Consider the following 6,624-nt stretch of genomic DNA (forward strand, 5'->3'; position numbering starts at 1 on the left):
AGCCGCATCACAAGAGGTTCTCTGTGCCAATTCTAAAACTGTAACAGACTCCCAAAACCGCAAATACAGACAACACAGTTTCTGTAGGAAAACCACCGAGGGGAGGAGGGGGGTTCTCGAAGGCTCTGTTTGGGGAGCTGAGCCTGGGCAGGGTCAGGGATGGCGGGAGACCTGAGGCAAGCTCTGGAGGGTGCGCTCAGCACCATCCGCAGGTCACCAGGCACACTCCCCTCCCAGTCCTTTCTTGTTTCCAGCCCCCTCTGGAGAGTGGCAGGAACAGAGACAGCACCTGGGCAGCTGGCCCAGGCGGGAGGGGGCCCTGCAGACGTGTTTGTTAGATTTTCACAGTGGCCACGAGAGTCAGTGTCCTGGGTTGGAGGTTTCTCCTCAGTATCTTTTTTTTTTTTTTTTTTTGAGACAGAGTCTCACGTTGTTGCCCAGGCTAGAGTGAGTATCGTGGTGTCAGCCTAGCTCTCAGCAACCTCAAACTCCTGGGCTCAAGCGATCCTCCTGCCTCAGCCTCCTGAGTAGCTGGGACTGCAGGCATGCACCACCATGCCCGGCTAATTTTTTCTATATATGTTAGTTGGCCAAACCTCGAGCAATCCGCCCGCCTCGGCCTCCCAGAGTGCTAGGATTACAGGCGTGAGACACTGCGCCCGGCCCTCTCCTCAGCATCTTTAGTTACGTAAGTAGCAAATTTTATCCCTGCCACTTCTCTCCACAGGATGCCCCAACGACATAAAATCACAGGAGTTCATCACAAGATGCCTGGAGAAAATACACAGATGAGTCCAGAGACAATTTAAAAACCTTTTCAAATAACCAGGTGAAAGAGTGAAAGGGGAAGGAGAGAGCAAAGGACAAAGCAGAAGTGACAAAGGGCGCAGAAGGCAGGTGGGGCGCCAACAAGAGTCTTCCAGAGGGGCATGTGCGCTTTGGTTTCAGTCCCGCTCTACTTGGCTAAAGGCACTCACTGACACTGCAGTTATTTTCCCTAAGAGTGGCGATGGTGGCTTCTTGATTCTGTTGAGAACTTCCAAAGTGCCAATTGAAACAGGCTTCCCACAGTCTCTGGGAGGTTATTTTCTGTTCTAATTGTGCTTGCAGACTGGCAAGTTTGAGACCCCAGTTTGGCTAACAAGTTTTAAGACGTGATTTCTGTGTAGAGACCGAGCCAGTTACAACTCCTGGCCCCATGGTTTTTGCTCACAAAGCCCAGCTGGAACAAACTCAACACGCGCGCTGAGCTAACCAGCTGAGGCTGCTGCCCTGCGCGGGAGCAGCACCCCAAAACCCTACAGACGTGCCGAGTCCAGCTGGGAAGGCCCCCACACCCCAAGACTGGGGCCAAAAGGAAGGTGTGGGGGGGGCTTCTGGGTGGAGGGGGCCTATGAGGAGGGAATAGAGTCTCTGAGACCTCAACCAAAGTGTAGGAAGAGTCTGAACTGGAGAGAACTTACTCTAGCTGCGCCCCCCACCCTGCTGAGCACTCAGCTGAGCTCAAGTGCCTCTTGTATGCACTCATGCGTTGGTCCAGGGGGTGCTGGGAGGAAGGTCGGGCGTTGCTTCGAATCCTGCTTCTGACACCAAGCACGTAAACGAAAGTTCTCCGGAAAGGAATTTGGAGGAAAGACTATTCCAGCGGACAGTTTGCAAAGCGGGGACGTGTAGCCTTCAGTGCAAAATAAAGGTGCGTTCCGGGGAATGAGCGGAGAGTTTGGCTTTTGTAGAGAAACCTCCCGTCCAGGTGCCCAATCAAGTCCACTAATGTGAAGGAAGGACTCAAACTTGCTTAGCTCTGATTGGTCGACACAGCTGAACCCTGGTTGGTAGATACAGCTGAAACTGAGCTCTAACTGGTCCATACAGCTGAGTTCTGGAAGTTCCAAAGTTGAACAAAGGTGAGAGTTTTGGGGGAATTCAGAGCATATGTGTGACTGCTAGCTAGTTAGCAAACGGCCGCTTTGCTCTATTTTAAATTCAGGCCCAGTTAGCCACGAGGGATCCGTCTTGAAGAACTGGCTCTTTCAGCTTCACATTTGTTCATGCCTTGGATGCTTGAAGTGTCACTAAAGTAAAAAGTCTGTTTCAGAGACCCGCCTGTGGGACTGGCCGCTGGGCCGCCGTGCGAGCGCTCTCCGGGCCGGCCTCGGCGTCTCGTGGCCGAGGTGCGACGCGAAGGGACGAGCTGCTCGCCGCCGCGCTCGGGGAGGAGGCAGGCGCGGGTCGGCGCGGACGGAGGCAGTAGAGACGGGGTCTCGCTCTTGCTCAGGCTGGTCTTGAACTCCTGAGCTCAAACCAACTGCCCGCCTCGGCCTCCCAGAGTGCTAGGATTACAGGCGTGAGCCACCGCATCCAGCCACAGAAGCATGGTTTTAAAGGTTTAAATGTAATGCTGGATATTTAGATCTTCTAAGCAGTGTTACTCCAACAAACCATAAAGCCATAATGTGGCATACCATCCTTTTTGAGAGGTGAATATTACTGAGTGAAAATGGCTGACAGAAGCGGAAGGATCGTTCCGGGGCAAGTATATATTGAAGTAGAATATGATTATGAATATGAAGCAAAGGACAGAAAGATTGTCATAAAACAAGGGGAGCGGTACATCTTGGTGAAAAAGACGAATGATGATTGGTGGCAAGTCAAGCCAGATGAGAATTCCAAAGCATTCTACGTGCCAGCCCAGTATGTGAAGGAGGTAACCCGCAAAGCCCTGATGCCGCCTGCTAAGCCCGCAGCTGGACTGCCAAATAATTCTGTGAAAGTGGTACAGAGTCTGCATCTTCAGAGATCAACAGAAAATGTGAACAAATTGCCTGAGCTTTCAAGTTTTGGAAAGCCATCGTCATCTGTTCAAGGAACAGGTCTTATTCGTGATGCAAATCAGAATTTTGGACCCAGTTATAATCCGGGTCAGACTCTCAACCTAAGCCTGGACCTGACCCATAATAATGGAAAATTTAACAATGACTCACATTCTCCTAAAGTTTCCAGCCAGAATAGGACACGCTTATTTGGTCATTTTCCCGGCCCAGAGTTCTTGGACATAGAGAAAACTAGCTTCTCCCAGGAACAGTCTTGTGATTCAGCAGGTGAAGGCTCCGAAAGGATTCATCAGGATTCGGAATCTGGCGATGAACTGAGCAGCAGCTCCACAGAACAGATAAGGGCAACTACACCTCCAAATCAAGGAAGGCCAGATTCTCCAGTCTATGCTAATCTACAGGAGCTGAAAATATCCCAATCTGCTCTTCCCCCACTTCCTGGGAGCCCAGCAATTCAGATTAATGGAGAATGGGAAACTCATAAAGACAGTTCAGGGCGTTGTTACTACTATAACAGAGGAACACAGGAACGAACTTGGAAACCACCTCGTTGGGCTCGGGATGCAAGCATAGCAAAGATTTCCAAAGTCCAGGAGATTTCCAAAGTTCAGGAGATCAAGAGCTTCTTTCATCAGAAGAAAACTACCACAGCATTTGTTACAGCCAGTCAGATAGTCAGTGTGGTTCTCCTCCAAGGGGTTGGTCAGAAGAGTTGGATGAACGTGGGCATACCTTGTATACCAGTGACTATACTAATGAAAAGTGGCTCAAGCATGTTGATGATCAAGGTAGACAATATTACTACAGTGCAGATGGATCTCGGTCGGAATGGGAATTGCCAAAGTATAATGCTTCATCCCAGCAGCAAAGAGAAATAATTAAAAGTAGGAGCCTGGACAGGCGGCTGCAAGAACCAATAGTATTAACCAAGTGGAGACATAGTACCATCGTATTGGACACCAATGATAAGGGTCAAGAGAAATATGGATTATTAAATGTAACAAAAATTACTGAAAATGGGAAGAAGGTTCGAAAGAACTGGTTATCTTCTTGGGCAGTGTTGCAGGGTTCATCTTTACTTTTTACCAAAACTCAAGGAAGTAGCACAAGTTGGGCAGTAGAAACCAATGAAGCAGCTGAAGAGGAGATACCAGATTCACCAGGAATAGAAAAGCATGATAAAGAAAAGGACCAGAAGGAGCCTAAAAAGCTTCGTTCAATGAAAGTATCTAGCATAGATTCTTCGGAACAGAAAAAAACCAAGAAAAACTTAAAGAAGTTTCTTACACGACGCCCTACTTTGCAAGCGGTTCGTGAAAAAGGTTATATTAAAGATCAGGTATTTGGATCCAATCTTGCTAGTCTGTGTCAGAGAGAGAATAGCACAGTGCCAAAGTTTGTGAAGTTATGTATCGAACATGTTGAAGAACATGGTCTGGATGTTGATGGGATATACAGAGTAAGTGGCAACCTTGCAGTGATCCAGAAGCTACGATTTGCAGTGAATCATGATGAGAAATTGGACTTGAATGATAGTAAATGGGAAGATATTCATGTTATCACTGGAGCACTGAAAATGTTTTTTCGAGAATTACCAGAACCTCTTTTCACATTTAATCATTTTAATGATTTTGTTAATGCAATTAAACAAGAACCAAGACAGCGAGTTGCTGCTGTTAAGGACCTAATCAGACAGTTGCCGAAGCCAAATCAAGATACAATGCAGGTTCTTTTCAGACATCTCAAAAGAGTTATAGAAAATGGAGAAAAAAACCGAATGACCTATCAGAGTATAGCAATTGTTTTTGGTCCTACTCTATTAAAGCCAGAGAAAGAGACTGGTAATATAGCAGTTCATACTGTGTACCAAAATCAGATTGTAGAATTAATTCTTCTGGAATTAAGTTCCATCTTCGGACGTTGATTCTTACTGAAGAAAACCTGCGGAATAGAAGCTGGATTCCATCAGATTTCAAATCTTTATACATAATGTATTTTATTTTTTGGACCAAGCAGTGACTTTTGATTTTGCACTTTTTTGAGGGATCAGAAGGGAAGGGAAGAGGCCCTCATATTTGCTGCTCTGTTGCGAGTTGATAGAACTGTGTGTGATTTTGAATTCATTCTATCCTGAATGTTTGCATTTCATACTCTGAATTTCAGTAAAAAGCAAAACTTACAATTCTAACCAGTCATATACACTGGATGATTTGGTAAGAAAAGTACATTTTTTTTTCTCTCAAACTGGATAATGTAGAATTTCTTCTCAATATCTATAGGTTCATCACTTGATAGAATACTTACTATCAGTTATTTTGAAAATGCTCTTGGGCATTTTAAACAAAATGAAGTATATTTGTTTTAAAACCTGTGTATTTCTTTTTCAGGGTTTGTGCATGTAGTGGCAATCTAAGTGCTAAAATTCACTATAACCCCAAAATAATCCCCTGATGAAGGCTTGCTGTCTTTTTATTATGTTGCACAGCATCCTTACTGGGTATCTTAGTTGCTTGTTTGAGCAGCACACTAACGTTACTTAAAACACTGTGAGGTACTGGAGTTTTAGTTAGCATAAGTCAGTTCAGGACATTTTGGGCTGTCTTGCTGTACTGAATTGTAGCTAACAATCCTAATTGTATCTAGTGCCATACTGAGTTTTGGTATGACCCTGTGGAAACAGACATTATTTGATGTAAATATAGGCTAAAGACTTCATGTCCTTTAGCTTATGTATATAATCATGTTGTATAGTCTCAGAGTACATTCTAACCATACATTTCTAATCACAATAATGGTAATCTTTTCCATGAATATTAGGTTTGCTCCAGAAATAGGCTGTTATTTGGGAAAGTTAACTGTGTGCACTTTTAGATATTAATTACATTTACAGGTAAATCACTGTAATGCTAATGGTACTGGAAAAATACTGAATAGACTTGCTAAATGGTAAATGCACTACAAGGGGAACCTTTTTAGATTATTTAATATGTACAGAAAACATTAGAAAAAATTTATCATAGAATTCTAACTCTCTAGTATGAATAGTGGAAACCCATATGTAAATTAGATGGTTGTTGGATGGAAAATTACATTGCTAAATTTAAGAATTTCTTTTTACATACTAATGTAGATTGATTTGTATAATAAAACAGGGTTTGGAAGGTTTTGTTACAGGGAGCATGGTCTGTTGAAGATTTTTTTAAATGTATTTTTCTAGATTAACTGCTGTATACGAAATGTCTAATAAAGAAAACTATAAGAGATTTAGAGATTTTTCCATTGGAAATGTGCATTTTGGTTTTTAATGTTTTTGTTTTTGCATTTACTGGCATACTCTTATACCTCATTTTAGAAAATCAACTGAATCCACTATTTCCTGTGGCAAATACAATTTCTCATTTTATACATTTTCTCTTCCCTTCCATGCCAACACCTCTTCTACCCACAATTTGGACTTTTTATTTCTTCATCAGTATTTGAAAGTGAATGGTTTGTGACTAAGATTCTTTTTCTTAGAATTGCATTTATAATTTATAGGTGGCCTTCCTTAGGAACAACTATTTTTTGTATGATGTATCTTAAAATCCTCCCTCCTGAATTTTGTGGTAAAAATATTGTGTTTGTTGTTATGATCTTGTTAAATTAATAACAACCAAACTACCTGATAGCTAAAGCAGGTGGTTTTGGGTGGGGAGAAAAAGCCCCAAATCAGAATGCTTATATTTGCCTAAAGGTGTCCTTAATAATACAGTAATGCTTTCGGGCTGGCTTATGTTGTGATTGTATACCAGTA

At 43.3% G+C, this 6,624-nt stretch overlaps 1 pseudogene; it reads left to right on the top strand.

Annotated features, from left to right (window-relative positions):
- Positions 1-2,092: 2,092 nt before the first annotated feature.
- Positions 2,093-6,110, top strand: LOC142865794 (rho GTPase-activating protein 12 pseudogene; annotated as a pseudogene).
- Positions 6,111-6,624: the final 514 nt, after the last annotated feature.

The sequence above is a fragment of the Microcebus murinus genome, chromosome X (genome assembly GCF_040939455.1).
Source record: "Microcebus murinus isolate Inina chromosome X, M.murinus_Inina_mat1.0, whole genome shotgun sequence".
Lineage (NCBI taxonomy): Eukaryota > Metazoa > Chordata > Mammalia > Primates > Cheirogaleidae > Microcebus > Microcebus murinus.